The sequence below is a fragment of the Gorilla gorilla genome, chromosome 4 (assembly GCF_029281585.2).
Source record: "Gorilla gorilla gorilla isolate KB3781 chromosome 4, NHGRI_mGorGor1-v2.1_pri, whole genome shotgun sequence".
NCBI classification, from domain to species: Eukaryota; Metazoa; Chordata; class Mammalia; order Primates; family Hominidae; genus Gorilla; species Gorilla gorilla.
Window position 1 is genome coordinate 27,326,612 of NC_073228.2, and position 18,038 is coordinate 27,344,649.

The 18,038-nt window shown below is 42.1% G+C and overlaps 1 long non-coding RNA gene across 1 annotated transcript; it reads right to left on the reverse strand.

Moving 5' to 3' along the window:
• Positions 1-1,530: 1,530 nt before the first annotated feature.
• Positions 1,531-6,262, reverse strand: LOC129533487 (uncharacterized). Its single transcript, XR_008679756.2, has 3 exons — positions 6,133-6,262; positions 4,240-4,358; positions 1,531-2,411 (listed from the first exon to the last, which is right to left on the reverse strand). It is a non-coding gene; the product is annotated as an uncharacterized lncRNA (long non-coding RNA).
• Between the last annotated feature and the right edge of the window lie 11,776 nt (positions 6,263-18,038).

Genomic DNA, 18,038 nt, shown 5'->3' on the forward strand with positions numbered 1-18,038 from the left:
TCTTGGCTCACTGCAACCTCCACCTTTCAGGTTTAAGCAATTCTCCTGCCTCAGCCTCCCCAGTAGCTGGGATTACAGGCATACATCACCATGCCTGGCTAATTTTTGTATTTTTAGTAGAGATGGGTTTTCCCCATTTTGGCCAGGGTGGTCTTGAACTCCTGACCTCAGGTGATCCACCTGCCTCGGCCTTCCAAAATGCTGGGATTACAGGCGAGAGCCACCACACCCGGCCCTGTCTTTTTTTTTTTTTTTTTTTTTATGAGACAGAGTCTTGCTTTGTCGCCCAGGTTGGAGTGCAGTGGCGCTATCTCTGCTCACCGCAAGCTCCGCCTCCCGGGTTCATGCCATTCTCGTGCCTCGGCCTCCCGAGTAGCTGGGACTACAGGTGCCCACCACCACGCCCGGCTCCGGCCCTGACTGTCTTTTACGATGTTAAAAAAAAATAGCCTAATTTTCTTCATCCAGAGGGAGGTGAACATGGTAGATGATCTCTGGTGGTTCTCCCATTTAAAATTATATAATTAATTAAAATGAATGAGGCCAGGCACGGTGGCTCATGCCTGTAATCACAGCACTTTGGGAGGCTGAGGTGGGCGGATCACCTGAGGTCAAGAGTTTGAGACCAGCCTGGCCAATATAGTGAAACCCTGACTCAACTAAAAAAAAAAACACACACAAAAATCAGCCAGGCATGGTGGCAGGTACCTGTAATCCCAGCTACTTGGGAGGCTGAGGCAGGAGAATCCCTTGAGCCCAGGAGGCAGAGGTTGCAGTGAGCCAAGATCGCACCACTCCACTCCATCCTGGGCAACACAGTGACACTCTGTCTCAAAAAAAAAAAAAAAATTAAAATTAACGAAAATGACAAAGCTCTAAGTAATATATTATCAGACACATTCACACTACAATATAATTTATGAATCAATCAAGTAGTCAATTACACGATGTAAAATACTCATATTATATGCTTTCCTGTTTGGATAGGCCAGACAGATGGGAAAGCAGGTGCCTACTTACTGACTGAAGGTGAGAGGAGAAACTGACCTCCATGAGACAAAAGGAACCTGAAAGATGAGAGTCTTGAGTTCTTTGGTACAGGCGGGGCAGAGGAGGAGGAAATAAGGCTGGAGGTGGGCAGGGGCCCGGCAATGCTGGAAATGCCACACAAAGCTCTCTGGACTGGGTCCTGAGGGCAATGAGCAGCCATTGAGGAATTTTAAGCAATGGTTTGACATTGACCCACAGGCTTACGAGTCATGTTGATCTCATTCTGGCCCATATTCTCTGCATTACCCATAAAGACTGCATCGTACAAATATTTCCACTTCTCCGCCCATCTCGCCCTTAGAGAATTGTGTTGTAGCTACTACAGTTCGTATTTTGAGGATGATTGGATATGACTTTTTTTTTGAGCCTGTTCATGTTGCTCAGTCGTCCAAAGTAGTTGCAGTCGAGTGATGCCCCGGCTCCCTTCCCCCGGGGCTGGAGCTGCTACCTCATCCTGAAAAGATGTGTTGCTTCATGCTATCGTCTTACAGCAAAACATGCATAGATAACTTTTCAAACATTTAATTTTAATACTTCCGTGCTTAAATCACCAAATTGGCTTTGGAAAATATGCAATCTCTTCAAATTACATTCTCTTTTATCTCAGAATTCACAATATAACAGGCTAGTGTGTATACTTAAAATGGGTGCATAAAATGGTCTAGATTTACATGATTTTCTATTTTTAAAAAAGTGCAGCATTATAAATGCAACAAAAAATGAAAACCTGTTGCAGAATGTGTTTTGTTATCTGTATCGTATGTGATAAAGTATGGAAGAGACTTAGAAGTATTCATTTCCTAGGGCTCCTGAGACAAAGTACCACAAATTGGGTGGTTTAAAACACAAAACAATACGGTTCTGAAGGATAGAAGTCCAAAATCAAGGTGTCAGCAGGGCCACGCTCCCTCTGAGACTTTGGGTAGAATCTTAGGTTGCCTCTTCCTGGCTTCTGGTGGTGGCTGGCAATCCTTAATATTCAGTTTGCAGCTGCTTCACTCCAATCTCTGCCTCTGTCATCACATGGCATTCCTCCTGTGTGTCTCTGTCTTCACATGGAATGTTTCTCTTCTTAAAAGGACACAGGGCCAGGCACGGTGGCTCATGCCTGTAATCCCAACACTTTGGGAGGCCAAGGCAGGCAGATCACTTGAGGCCAGGAGTTTGAGACCAGCCTGGCCAACATGGTGAAACCCTGTCTCTACCAAAAATACAAAAATTAGCTGGGTGTGGTGGTGGGCGCCTGTAATCCCAGCTACTTAGGAGGCTGTGGCAGGAGAATTGCTTGAAGCCAGGAGGCGGAGGTTGCAATGAGCCGAGATTGCACCACTGCACTCCAGCCTGGACAACGGGGTGAGACTCTGTCAAAAAAACAACAAAAAAGAATGCAGTCATATTGAATTAGGACTCACTCTAAAAGCCTCATCTCAACTTGATTACATCTCCAAAGGGCCCATTTCCAAATAATGTCACATTCACAGGTACCAGGGATTAGGACTTCCACATATCTTTTTGGAGGTCACAATTTAATCCATAACAGAGGTCATGTAGCCCACCTCTCTACTGCACACATGAATCTGCTGTACAATCTCTGTCTAGTTTTAAGACTTAGGCACAGGAACGATGGTCAATGTAAGGCAAAACCAGGTAGGTGTGGTAGGGGCTGAAAGAAAATCTTAACACTAGATTGTTTCATTCTCACCAGGGTGAGATAGTTGCTGTTGAACTGACCTCGCCATAGAAATTAATTAGAGAGCTGGGTGGGTAAGGTAAGGCCTGAGGGGTGAGGTAGGCAAAGTCCGATGTTGGGCGGAGTGCAGAGCTAGCCAGTGGCAAATCCAGCTTATGTCAAATATTCTGGAGGTACATACATGAATAGTCATTACCTCTAGGTCACCACAGTCCAAAAGACATACAATGAGAGCCACATTTGTAATTTCAAATTTTCTAGATGAAATGAGCTTTAATTACTACATATAGTATATATATATATACTGTATATATACTGTATATACTGTATATATATACACTGTATATATATAGTATATACATACAGTGTATATATATACAGTATATATAGTATATAGTATATATATACACTATATATAGTGTATATTGTATATATATACTATATAGTGTATATATATACTATATACTATATATAGTATATATATACACTATATATATAGTATATATACACTATATATATACTATATATATACACTATATATATACTATATATATACACTATATATATACTATATATATACTATATATATACTATATATACTATATATATACTATATATACTATATATACTATATATATACTATATATATACTATATATATACTATATATATACTATATATATACTATATATATACTATATATACTATATATATACTATATATACTATATATATACTATATATACTATATATACTATATATACACTATATATATATACTATATATATACACTATATATATATACTATATATATACACTATATATATACTATATATATACACTATATATATAGTATATATATACACTATATATATATACTATATATATACACTATATATATACTATATATATACACTATATATATATATACTATATATATACTATATATATATATATATATTTTTTTTTTTTTTTTAGACAGAGTCTCGCTCTGCACTCTGTCACCCAGGCTGGAGTGCAGTGGCAAGATCTCGACTCACTGCAACCTCCGCCTCTCAGGTCCAAGTGATTCTCATGCTTCAGCCTCCCGAGTAGCTGGGACTACAGGCATCCACCACCACACCTGGCTAATTTTTTGTATTTTTAGTAGAGACAGGATTTCACCATGTTGGCCAGGCTAGTCTCAAACTCCCGACCTCAGGTGATCCACCCTAGGCCTCCCAAAGTGCTGGGATTACAGGTGTGAGCCACTGTGCCTGGCCAATATTATATTTTATTTAACCCAATATAGGTATATCCAAAATATTATTTTAACGTGTCATCAATATAAAAAATATTAATAAGAGATTTTGCTTTTTTCTCCATACTGAGTCTTTGAAATCCACTGTGTATTTTACACTTGCAGCCCATCACTAGCCAGGTTTCAAGTGCTCACTAGCCAGGTTTCAAGTGCGCACTAGCCATATGTATTACGCCGCTCTAGATTGTAGAAGCGTGGCACCTGGGTGGTGGGATCCAAGCCGTGGGCTGGGTTCCAGGTGAGAGTCCAGTTCTGGGGAAGAACATGGGCAGGAGCAAGACAGACAATCAAGGATCTCTGAGGATGAGCTTAGGACAGATCTGAAAAGGAAAAGGGGTTTCAAGTGGAGACAAAGTAAATGCAAGGAACAGGGGCCCACTTAAACTTGCTTAAGTAAGAGACAGGGTGGTTATTCACTGGGGGACCTCTTGGAAATGGAGTGTGAGAAGTACACCTGAGCCAGGAGAACTGGCAGGGAATCTGTCAATCACTCTCTTTGTCTCCCTCTCGAGGGTTGAGAAGTTTCTTAGCTTCTCTCTGTTTGTCTGCTTTGTCAGTCTCTTTCTATGAATTCATTTCCTTTTTTTTTTTTTTTTTGAGACAGGGTCCTGTGATGTTGCCCTGATTGGTCTTGAACTTGTGGCACCAACTGGTCCTCCTGCCTCACCTGCCAAAGTGCTGGGATTACAGGCGTGAGCCACCATGCCTGGCCTTCAGTTCATCATTTATTTATCTACTTGAAAAGACCTGGGCCAGGTGCAGTGAAGGGTAGAAGTCCAAAATCAAGATGATGAAATCATCCAATCACCCAATCACAGAAGCTAGGGTCACATTTGCTACCTGTGTCTCTGCAGATCTGGGCTCCCCCATGCCAGTTGCCTTCTGCCTTCTCAGGGTGGTAAGAAGGTAGTCCCTACACGCATCTCTTCCTGAGGAAATCTGCCCTCGCCTGTAGCTCTAATACAGTGTCCCAGGCTCCATCCCTGGAGATGCTGATTCTGTAGGTTGGGGTGGGGCCCATGAATGTACATTTCTAATGCTACTGGTGCAGAGAACCCACCTTGAGAACCATTGCCTTACAGCAGGGATAAGCCCAGGTAGCTGTGTTTGTACTAAGGGAGCTTGGCCTCCACTGACGGAGCCAAACGTGTGTGGCTAACCAAGAAGCCAATGAAATTTTCTCTCCTTAACACATGAGATGGGGACACTGGGAGATTGAACTAGACACAAGGAGTTGAGTTGAGAGATCCTAGAGTTGGCAGCTGAGAAAGGCACTTTAAGACTACAGGCCAGTCACAGTGGCTCACACCTGTAATCCCAGCACTTTGGGAGGCCGAGGCGGGCAGATCATGAGGTCAGGAGTTCAAGACCAGCCTGGCCAACATAGTGAAACCCCGTCTCTACTAAAAACACAAAAAATTAGCCAGATGTGGTGGTGGGCGCCTGTAGTCCCAGCTACTTGGGAGGCTGAAGCAGGAGAATTGCTTGAACCTGGGAGTTGGAAGTTGCAGGGAGCCGAGATCTCACCCCTGCACTCCAGCCTGGGTGACACACCGAGACTGTCACACACACACACACAAAAAGACTACAATAAGGTCTTTTCATTTTCATTTCTTTCTTTCTTTCTTTCTTTTTTTTTTTGTGTGTGTGATGAAGTCTCACTCTGTTATCCAGGCTGGAGTGCAGTGGTACAGTCTTGGCTCACTGCAGCCTCCGCCTCCCAGGTTCAAGCGATTCTCCTGCCTCAGCCTCCAGAGTAGCTGGGATTACAGGTGCCTGCCACCACACCTGGCTAATTTTTGTATTTTTAGTAGAGATGGGGTTTCACCATGTTGGCCAGGCTGGTCTCAAACTCCTGGCTTCAAGCAATCTACTCACCTCAGCCTCCCAAAATGCTGGGATTACAGGCATACGCCACCGCACCTGGCCAAATTAGTGATATTTTCAAAATGAAAGAAAGTTAACTTTTAAGCAGTGGTATAAATTGCTGAGCACTTGATGTTAGCCTCTTCTATGGTGGATAAGCTGTATTAAATTTGAAATTTACACTACAAAAATAGCTTTGCAGGAGTACAAATATTAATATAACCTTACCTCAGACAGATTTTTTATTACTGGAAACAACTTTTGTATGTAAAAATATATATTAATGGCTGGAGCAGAAGAAAAATACCAACCACAGATGGTAAGCATTTTCTTGCAGAGTCACATCAAATTTTGACATTAGCCCTAGAAAACAGAAAAATGTTTTAAACAAAAACTTTGAAATATTCTGATAACCATGTGTAGATTTTCACTTATGGTCTCGGATGCTATCATAAAGAATACAACTTTAAGTGATTAGTAAAATACATTAATGAAAAAGTTTCAAACTTTTGGTCGGCTGGGTGCAGTAGCTCACGCCTATAATCCCAGCACTGCGGGAGGCCAAGGCAGGAGGACTGCTTGAGCCCAAGAGTTTGAGACCAGCCTGGCAACATAGTGAGGCCCTGTCTCAAAAAAAAAAAAAAAATCCGCAGAGTATGTCGCCATATGCCTGTAGTCTCAGCTACTCAGGAAACTGAGGAGGTAGGATTGCTTGAGCCTGGTAGGTTGAGGCTGTAGTGACCCGTGATCATGCCACTGCACTCCAGCCTGGGCAACAGAGTGAGACCCTGTCTCACACAAACAAAAAACATTTTCTTAGAAAATGCTATTGAATGAGTTGCTGTTATAGCATTTCACTGGACAGGTATATTAAATATCATTTATGGGAAAGGATTAATTTTATTGGTATAAAATAGGCGGTGTCACTATATTTGAGACAGATACCTAAAACAATGATTTGATAAAACATGAACAAGTCTCCTGAAAATAAATTAGAAGTCATAAGGGAATAAAAATGATTTGAAAAGATTTTCTGCAATTTTTATACCCATCAAAGGCATGTGCATGCACAATTTACTTTCGAAGTAGATTTCCATTTTAGGAAGAGAGTAAAGGGTGAATTCCCTAAGAATTGTTATCTCTCTCATTTTTTTTCTCAAAAATATATCTAAAACTGTTGCTGTGATAAAGCAATTGGGTGCATTTAATGCTGAAAGTTTAGCTTTCCTTAATACTGTAATTTACAAGAGTGCAGTTCATTTTGTTGTTGTTGTTGTTGGCTTAGAACAACACACATTTATTTCCTTTACAGTTCTGGAGGTCAGAAGTTTGAAAATGGGCCTCACTGGGCTAACATCAAGGTGTCAGCAGGGCTGCCTTCCTTCTGGAGGTTCTAGGGTACAATCTGTTTCCTGCCTTTTCCAGTGTATAGAGGCCACCTACATTCTTTGACTCATGTCCCTTTCTTTCACCTTCAAAGTCAGCAGCATAGCATCTTAGTATCTTCCTTTTTTTTTTGAGATGGAGTCTTGCTTTGTTCCCCAGGCTGCAGGTGCACTGGTGTGATCTCAGCTCACTGCAACCTCTGCCTCCCAGGTTCAAGCAATTCTCCTGCCTCAGCCTCCGGAGTAGCTGGGATTATAGGCGCACGCCCCCATGCCTGGTGAATTTTTTTATTTTTTTAAAATAGAGACAGGGTTTCACCCTGTTGGCCAGGCTGGTCTTGAACTCCTGACCTCAAGTGATTCACCCGCCTCGGCCTCCCAAAGTGCTGGGATTACAGGCATGAGCCACCACGCCTGGCCAGGAGTGCAGTTCTTAAAGTGTGGTCCCCTGATGAGCAGCATCACCTGGGACCTTAGATACGCAATTCTAGAGCCCCACCCTAGACTGTCCCTCTGAGAAACTCCGGAGCTGGGACCCAGCAATCTGTTTAACAAGTTCTCCTGGTGATTCTGATGCAGGCTGAAGTTTGAGAACCGCTGGGATAGCGGTTCCCAAACTTGGTTGTTTGTCAGAGTCCTCTCTGGAGCTTTTATAAATACTTCTTAGCCTGACCACAGAAAATTTGGATGCAGTAGGTCTGGGATGGGGCTAGGAACCTGCTTTTTCAACCACAGATAACCTGGGTTTGGGAGCCATTGGTTAAAAAGCATTATTAATGAAATTTAGTCCAGGTTGTTAATGAGTCCGTCTCCCTCCCTTCCTCCTTTCTTTTCCTTTCCCTCCCTGTCTCCCTCTTTCCCTCCCTTTCTTCCTTCTTTCTTAAAAAAATTCTCTTTCACAAAACTGTCCTTTAATTATTATAATTTTTCCATCTCAGTAATCAGTAACTTCAAGGCCTAGTACAGTGCCTCGAACATATAAATTAATAAATGCTGGTGCTCGTGCTTGTAATCCCAGGACTTGGGGAGGCCGAGGTGGGCAGATCACCTGAGGTCAAGAGTTCGAGACTAGTCTGGCCAACGTGGAGAAACCCTGTCTCTACTAAAAAATACAAAAATTAGCTGGGGGTGGTGGCAGGCACCTGTAATCTCAGCTACTCGGGAGGCTGAGGCAGGAGAATCTCTTGAACCCGGGATGCGGAGTTTGCAGTGAGCCAAGATCGAGCCACTGCACTCTAGCCTGGGTGACAGAGAGAGACTCTATCTCAAAACAAAACAAAATGGTGATTGAATGAATCTCATAATAATATTTTGATGTGTAAAGAATGGTCCTGTCTTCATGTCCAATGCTATTTTCCTTTTCTCAAAGACTTTTACACCTGAATGCATATAATTGATTTTATATAAGATTCCCATCTGTTAATTTTCTGCTTTATCTTTCCCAAGTTCCAGCTATTAATTTGGTAGTTCCCTACACGTTGTCATTATAATGTACATACATCCCCCTTTGGGGACATAACCATGTCCCCAAGGGAAGAGGAACATATACACTTTTCTTTTTTTAAAGGTGTCTAACTCAATCATCTCTGAAATCTGAGCCTGGACTAGTTGAGGACATTCACCTAAGAAAGGCCTGCAAAATTACTTAATTACTTTCTTATTAGTAGTATTCTGTGTGTGTGTGTGTGTGTGTGTGTGTGTGTGTGTGTGTGTGTGTGTGTCACTTTGTTGCCCAGGCTGCAGTGCAGTGGCACAATAATGGCTCACTGCAGCCTTGACCTCCTGGGCTCCATGATCCTCCCACCTTGGCCATCCAAATTGCTGAGATTACAGGTGTTAGCCACCACGCTTGGCCCCTATTCTGTTTTATTTTTTCTTTTATTTTACTTCATTTTATTTTATTTTGTTTTATTTTTATTTATTTATTTATTTTTTTTTGAGACAGAGTTTCACTCTTGTTGCCCAGGTTGGAGTGCAATGGCTCGATCTCGGTTCACCGCAATCTCTGCCTCCTGGGTTCAATTGATTCTCCTGCCTCAGCCTCGAGAGTAGCTGGGATTACAGGCATGCACCACCATGCCCAGCTAATTTTGTATGTTTAGTAGAGACATGGTTTCTCCATGTTGGTCAGGCTGGTCTCAAACTCCCGACCTCAGGTGATCCGCCAGCCTCGGCCTCCCAAAGTGCTGGGATTACAGGCATGAACCACCGCATCTGGCCTAATTTACTTCATTTTAAACATTTAGTTACTTAAAAAAATATCTACAGTCAATGTCAAATAATATTTAACATGGCAAGGAAAACAAGATGAACATCCATGTACCTGCTTTAAAAAAAAATCATTACCAGTATATTTTCTTTTCTTTTTTTTTTTTTGTGTGAGATGGAGTCTTGTTCTGTGGCCCAGGCTGGAGTGCAGTGGCGTGATCTTGGCTCATTGCAACCTCCGCATCCTGGGTTCAAGTGATTCTCCTGTCTCAACCTCCTGAATAGCTGGGATTACAGGCACAGGCACCTGCCACCACACCCGGATAATTTTTGTATTTTTAGTAGCGATGGGGTTTCCCCATGTTGACCAGGCTGGTCTTGAACTCCTGATCTCAAGTGATCTACCCGCCTCGGCCTCCCAAAGTGCTGGGATTACAGGTGTGAGCCACTGCACCCGGCCTTCTTTTTTTTTTTTTTTTTTGTTTTTGAGACAGAGTCTCAGTCTGCTGCCTAGGATGGAATGCAGTGGCGCTGGAATGCAGTGGTGTGATCATGGCTCACTGCAACCTTGACCTCCATGGACTCAGGTGATCCTCCTATCTCAGCCTCCTGAGTAGTTGGGCCTATAGGTGCATGCCACCACTCCTGGCTAATGTTTTGTAGATACGGGGTTTTGCCATGTTGCTCAGGCTGGTTTCAAACTCCTGGGCTCAAGTGATTCCTCTGCCTCGGCCTCCCAAAGTGCTAGGATTACAGGCATGAGTCACCATACCCAGCCCTTGAATGGTTTTAAAGTGTTATTCTTATCTGAATATTTGTTTTAAACAACAGGATTTAAACTTACAGGAAAACCTAAATACAAACCTCTGCATGTTAACCCTATATACATTTTTCTATGCTGTCACTTACATATTTGAATGTTCTGCTTTCAACTTCAAAACAAGCAGTCTCCCCCAGGTCTCCCATGACGTTCTGAAATCATAACTTCTATTACCTAATACAAGGCTACAAATTATGTTAGTTGGGTGGTTGAGAACAAAGCATGTGCCATAAAAATAAGGCAAATGTGAATGTGTACATTTGCTAAGTTTTTTGCCACTGTCTGCCCTCTTAAATTGTGGTAGCAGCTATTGTTCACATTGATATATTACATTGATATTGATATTGTTCACATCATATGGGCATGGGGGAAAGAGAAAGGGAGCAAAGGGAGGGAGAGAGAGAGAGAGAGCGAGAGAGAGCGAGAGAGAGCCAGAGAGCCAGAGAGCGCGTGAGTGCCCAGGAGGCAGGAGAGAGGTGCGTCCCATTGCCCCAGAAGGAAGCTGGGAGCTTCTAACGGAGGCTGTACCCCTCACTCACATATATATTTGTAGTACAAGGAAGCATTTCTAAGGGACCTTGTTCATTGCTTTGCACAAAATAGCCACTTAATATTTGAAATCATGCAGACTCTGTTGTCTGGTCACAATGGAATCAAACTAGAAATCAGTAACAGAAAGATAGGAAAATATCAAAACACTTGGAAATTAAACAACACACTTCTAAATAACCCAGTGGTCAAGGAGGAAGTTTCAAAGAAGAGCAAAAATACAGAATTTGTGGGACATGGCTGAAGGGGAGCTGAGAGGGAAATTTATAGCAATTAAGGTATATATTAGAAATAAATAATCTAATAATAAATACTAAATAATCTAAGCTCCTGCTTCAAGAACCTAGAAAAAGAAGAAAAAAATCAAAAAGAAAAAAGAATATAGTAAAGACAAGTGAATATATCAAATAAACTGAACATAGAACCTAATTCATAAAATCAATACAAAAATTTGATTTTTTAAAAGGATAAAATAATTGGCAAGCCTCTCACAGGGAGAAAAAAAGACACAAATTACTAATGTTACAAAATAAAATGAAATGGGCTGGTGCGGTGGCTTACGCGTGTAATCCCAGCACTTCGGGAGGCTGAGGCAGGTAGATCACTTGAGGTTAGGAGTTTGAGACCAGCCTAGCCAACATAGTGAAACCCTGTCTCTACTAAAAATACGAAAATTAGCCAGGCATGGTGGCGGGCACCAGTAATCCCAGCTACTCAGGAGGCTGAGGCAGGAGAATCGCTTGAACCTGGGAGGCAGAGGTTGCAGTGAGCTGAGATTACGCCACTATACTCCAGCCTGGGCGACAGAGTGAGACATAGTCTCAAAAAAAAAAAAAAAAAAAAAAAAGAAGAAGAAATGGGGGATATATATTCTACAGACATTAAAGAGATGATTAGGAAATACTAAAACTAATTCTACATAAATTCAACAACTTAGATGAAATGGACCAATTCCTCAAAAAAATGAAAATAACCTACCGCAATTCATCCAATATGTAATGGATAAGAACAGCCCTATGACTATTAAGAAAATTAAATCTGTAATTAAAAAATTCACAAACAAGAAGTCTCCAGACCCAGATAATTTTACTAGAGAATTCTACCAGTTAAAAAATAATTAACACCAGCCGGGTGCAGTGGCTCACACCTGTAATCCCAGCACTTTGGGAGGCCGAGGCAGGCAGATCATGTCAGGAGATCGAAACCATCTTGGCTAACATGGTGAAACCCTGTCTCTACTAAAATACAAAAAATTAGCTGGGCGTGGTGGCATGTGCCTGTAATCCCAGCTACTTGGGAGGCTGAGGCAGGGGAATCACTTGAACCTCGGAGGCGGAGGTTGCAGTGACCTGAGATCGCGCCACTGCACTCCAGCCTGGAGATAGAGCGAGACTCCGTCTCAAAAAAATAAAAAATAGATAAATAAATAAATAAATAAAAATAATTAACACTGCTGGGCGTGGTGGCTCATGCCTGTAATTCCAGAACTTTGGGAGGCAAAGGTGGGCGGATCACAAGGTCAAGAGATGGAGACCATCCTGGCCAACATGGTTAAACCCCGTCTCTACTGAAAATATAAAAATTAGCTGGGCATGCTGGCATGTGCCTATAATCCCAGCTACTTGGGAGGCTAAGGCAGGAGAATCACTTGAACCTGGGAGGTGGAGGTTTCAGTGAGCCGAGATCACGCCACTGCACTCTAGCCTGGGCGACAGAGCAAGACTCCATCTGAAAAAAAAAAAAATTATTATATTATTAACACCAATTCTGCCTAAACTCTTTCAGAAAATAGAAGAGAACACCATCACTCAATCATTCTAAGAAGTTAGTATTTACTCTGACACCAAAACCAAAGAAAGCACACACAAAAAAGGAGAAAACTGCCAACCAATACACATCATAAATAAAGATGCAAAATCCTTAACAAAGTATTAGCAAATATAATTAATCAATATATAAGAATTACACAACATGACAAAGTGGGGTTTATTCCAAGGATGCATAGCTCATTGATATTTGAAAACTAATCAATGTAGTCTACCATACTAAAAGGCTAAAAAGAAAAAAAAAGAATGTCAATTAATTTCAGAAAAAAAGTATTTGACAAAATTCAACACCAACTCATAATAAAATTGAGATAAAATAGGTATATGGAGAGAATTTCCCCAATTTGATAAAAAAAAAAACCTGCCAAAATATTACAGTTAGCATTATAAAGGGCTGGGATTACGGGTGTGAGCCACTGCACCTGGCCTTCTTTTTTTTTTTTTTGTTTTCGAGACAGAGTCTCAGTCTGCTGCCTAGGATGGAATGCAATGGCGCTGGAATGCAGTGGCGTGATCTCGGATCACTGCAACCTTGACCTCCGTGGACTCAGGTGATCCTTCTATCTCAGCTTTCCGAGTAGCTGGATCTATAGGTGCACGCCACCACTCCTGGCTAATTTTTTGTAGATAGGGGGTTTTGCCATGTTGCCCAGGCTGGTTTCAAACTCCTGGGCTCAAGTGATTCCTCTGCCTTGGCCTCCCAAAGTGCTAGGATTACAGGCATGAGTCACCATACCCAGCCCTTGAATGGTTTTAAAGTGTTATTCTTATCTGAATATTTGTTTTAAACAACAGGATTTAAACTCACAGGAAAGCCTAAATACAAACCTCTGCACGTTAACCCTATATACATTTTTCTATGCTGTCACTTACATATTTGAATGTACTGCTTTAAACTTCCAAACAAGCAGCCTCTGGCTGGGCGCAGTGACTCTCTCCTGTAATCCTAGCACTTTGGGAGGCCGAGGCGGATGGATCACAAGGTCTGGAGTTCAAGACCAGCCTGGCCAAGATGGTGAAACCCGATCTCTACTAAAAATACAAAAATTAGTTGGGCACGGTGGTGGGCGCCTGTAATCCCAGCTACTCAGGAGGCTGAGGCAGGGAATTGCTTGAACCCGGAAGGTGGAGCTTACAGTGAACCAAGATTTCGCCACTGCGCTCCAGCCTGGGCAACAGAGCAAGACTATGTCTGAAAAAAAAAAAAAAGAGAGAGAAAAAAAAAAGAAGCAGCAGCCTCCCCCAGGTCTCCCATCACATTCTGAAATCCTAACTTCTATTACCTAATACAAGGCTACAAATTATGTTAGTCGGGTGGTTGGGAACAAAGCGTGTGCCATAAAAATAAGGTAAATGTGAATGTGTACATCAGTTTGCTAAGTTTTTTGCCACTGTCTGGCCTCTTAAATTGTGGTAGCAGCTATTGTTCACATTGATATATTACATTGATATTGATATTGTTCACATCATATATATTTGTAGTACAAGGAAGCATTTCTAAAGGACTTTGTTCATTGCTTTGCACAAAATAGCCACTTAATATTTGTTGAATGAATTGCTGGCACTATCTCTGGTGTTTTGATTTTTATTTATGTATTTATTTTTGATATGGAGTCTCACTCTGTCACCCAGGCTGGAGTGCAGTGGCACCATCTTGGCTCACTCAACCTCCACCTCCTAGGTTCAAGAGATTCTCCTGCCTGAGCCTCCCAAGTAGCTGGGGATACATGCATGCGCCACCAAGCCTGGCTAATTTTTTTGAATTTTTTTTTTTTTTTTAGTACAGACGTAGTTTCACCATGTTGGTCAGGCTGGTCTCGAACTCCTGACCTCAAATGATCCCCCCGCCTCAGCCTCCCAAAAGTGCTGGAATTACAGGCATGAGCCACTGTGCCTGGCCTATCTCTGGTATTTTTAGTACGATGTCAAGAACTTCATATATTTTTTGGATCACTTTAATTGTAAGGTCGTATCCAGACTGATGAAATGCTCTTGGAGGTAACTATCCTGAGAAGCAACTTCACTGATGCATTAAAAGCAGTGACTGGCATGGAATAAGGATTAAAGTATATTAATCCAAAACATGTAAAATTGCATTAATGTTATAACAACCTAAAGCAAAACTAATAAATCACACAAAAAAACTCTCACGTTATTTTCCTTAGTAGTTTACATTGTGCTAGATACTTTTGCATGTACATGCATACAACTTTTCTTCTGTTTTTAAACTTTGCATTACATATAAATTCTACCATATTATATGATCCTCATAAAAATCGTCGGTTAAATGGCTGCATAAAAAACCATGCGGTTGGCCGGGCGCAGGGGCTCACGCCTGTAATCCTAGCACTTTGGGAGGCCGAGGTGGGCGGATCATGAAATCAAGAGATTGAGACCATCTTGGCCAACATGGTGAAACCCTGTCTCTACTAAAAACACAAAAAATTAGCTGGGCATTGTGGTGCGCGCCTGTAGTCCCAGCTACTCGGAGGCTGAGGTAGGAGAATCGCTTGAACCTGGGAGGCGGAGGTTGCAGTGAGCCGAGATGGCGCCACTGCACTCCAGCCTGGTGACAGAGGGAGACTCCGTCTCAAAAAACAAACAACAACAACAACAAAACCCCAAAAGACCATGCAGTTTATGGATCATTATGCTGTTCCCTCATTTCTTTTTTGTTATTAATGGAATTTAGCAAAGAACATCTTCTGTACTATTACTTATTTTTCAAGAATAGGGCCGGGCGCGGTGGCTCACGCCTGTTATCCTAGCACTTTGGGACGCCTAGGCAGGCGGATCACCCGAGGTCAAGAGTTTGAGACCAGCCTGGCCGACATGGTGAAACCCCACCTCTATTAAAAATACAAACATTAGCTGGGGGTGGTGGCAGGTGCCTATAATCCCAGCTACTCCGGAGGCTGAGGCAGGAGAATCACGTGAACTTGGAAGGCAGAGGTTGCAATGAGCCAAGGTCGCACCACTGCACTCCAGCCTGGGTGACAGAGTGAGACTCCAACTCAAAAAATAAAATAAAATAAAATAAAATAAAATAAAATAAAATAAAAATGGTGGTTGAATGAATCTCATAGTAATATTTTGATGTGTAAAGAATGGTCCTGCCGGGCACAGTGGCTCACGCCTGTAATCCCAGCACTTTGGGAGGCCGAGGAGGGTGGATCACAAGGTCAGGAGTTCGAGACCAGCCTGACCAACATGGGGAAACCCCCGTCTCTACTGAAAAAAAAAAAATACAAAAATTAGCCAGGTGTGGTGGTGGGCGCCTGTAATCCCAGCTACTCAGGAGGCTGCGGCAGGAGAATCACTTGAACCCAGGAGGTGGAGGTTGCAGTGAGCCGAGATTGCACCACTGCACTCCAGCCTGGGCAACAGAGTGAGACTCCGTCTAAAAAAAAACAAAGAATGGTTCTGTTTTCATGTCCAATGCTATTTTCCTTTCCTCAAACACTTTTACACCTGAATGTATATAATTGATTTTACCTAAGATTCCCATCCCTTAATTTTCCGTCTTATCTTTCCCAAGTTCCGGCTATTAATTTGGTAATTCCCTACATGTTGTCATTATAATGTATATATATCCCCCTTTGGGGACATAAACATATCCCCAAGGGAAGAGAAACACATAAACTTTTTTTGTTTTTTTAAACTTTCTAACCCAATCGTCTCTGAAATCTGAGCCTGGACTAGATGAGGCCACTCACTTAAGAGAGGCCTTCAAAATGACTTTCCTATTATGAGTATTCTGTTTTTGAGTGCGTTTGTTTTTTGAGGTAGGGTCTTACTCTGTTGCCCAGGCTGGAGTGCAATGGCATAATCATGGCTTACTGCAGCCTCAACCTCCTGGGCTCCAGTGATCCTCCCACCTTGGTCTCCCAAAGTGTGGGGATTACAGGTGTTAGCCACCACGCTCTGCCCCTGTTCTATGTTTTCATTTATTTTACTTCATTTTAAACATTTAGTTACTTTTTAAAAAATAAATGTTTACAGTCAATGTCAATATTTAACATGGCAAGGAAAACAATAAAATGAACATCCATGTACCTGCTTAAAAAAATCATTACCAGTACATTGATTTTCTTTTTATTTTTGTGATAGTCTCAGTCTGCTGCCCAGGATGGAATGCAGTGGCACCGGAATGCAGTGGTGTGATCACGGCTCACTGCAACCTTGACCTCCACGGGCTCAGGTGATCCTCCTATCTCAGCCTTCTGAGTAGCTGGGCCTATAGGTGCAGGCCACCACTCCTGGCTAATGTTTTGTAGATATGGGGTTTTGCCATGTTGCCCAGGCTGGTTTCAAACTCCTGGGCTCAAGTGACTCCTCTGCCTCGGCCTCCCAAAGTGCTAGGATTACAGGCATGAGTCACCATGCCCAGCCCTTGAATGGTTTTAAAGTGTTATTCTTATCTGAATATTTGTTTTAAACAACAGGATTTAACCTTACAGGAAAGCCTAAATACAAACCTCTGCATGTTAACCCTATATACATTTTTCTATGCTGTCACTTACATTTTTTAATTTACTGCTTTCAACTTCAAAACAAGCAGTCTCCCCCAGGTCTCCCATGACGTTCTGAAATCCTAACTTCTATTACCTAATACAAGGCTACAAATTATGTTAGTTGGGTGGTTGGGAACAAAGCGTGTGCCGTAAAAATAAGGCAAATGTGTATGTGTACATTAGTTTGCTAAGTTTTTTGCCACTGTCTGGCCTCTTAAATTGTGGTAGCAGCTATTGTTCACATTGATTTCTATATGTTTGTAGTACAAGGAAGCATTTCTAAAGGACCTTGTTCATTGCTTTGCACAAAATGGCCACTTAATATTTGTTGAATGAATTGCTGGCACTATCTCTGGTATTTTAATTTTTATTTATTTATGTATTCATTTTTGATATGAAGTCTCGCTCTGTCACCCAGGCTGAAGTGCAGTGGCGTGATCTCGGCTCACTGCAACCTCCCGTGTTCAAGCGATTCTCTTGCCTCAGCCTCCCTAATTGCTGGGGCCACAGGCATGCGCCACCACGCCTGGCTAATTTTTTTGTATTTTTTTTAGTACAGACGGGGTTTCACCATGTTGGCCAGCCTGGTCTCAAACTCCTGACCTCAAATGATCCGCCCACCTCGGCCTCCCAAAGTGTTGGAATTACAGGCGTGAGCCACTGTGCCCGGCCTATCTGTGGTATTTTTAGTGTGATGTCTAGAACTTCATATACTTTTTTGGATTACTTTTAATTGTAGGGCTGTATCCAAACTGATGAAATGTTCTAGCAGGTAACTATCTGGAGAAGTGAGTTCACTGATGTATTAAAAGAAATGACTGGCATGGAATAA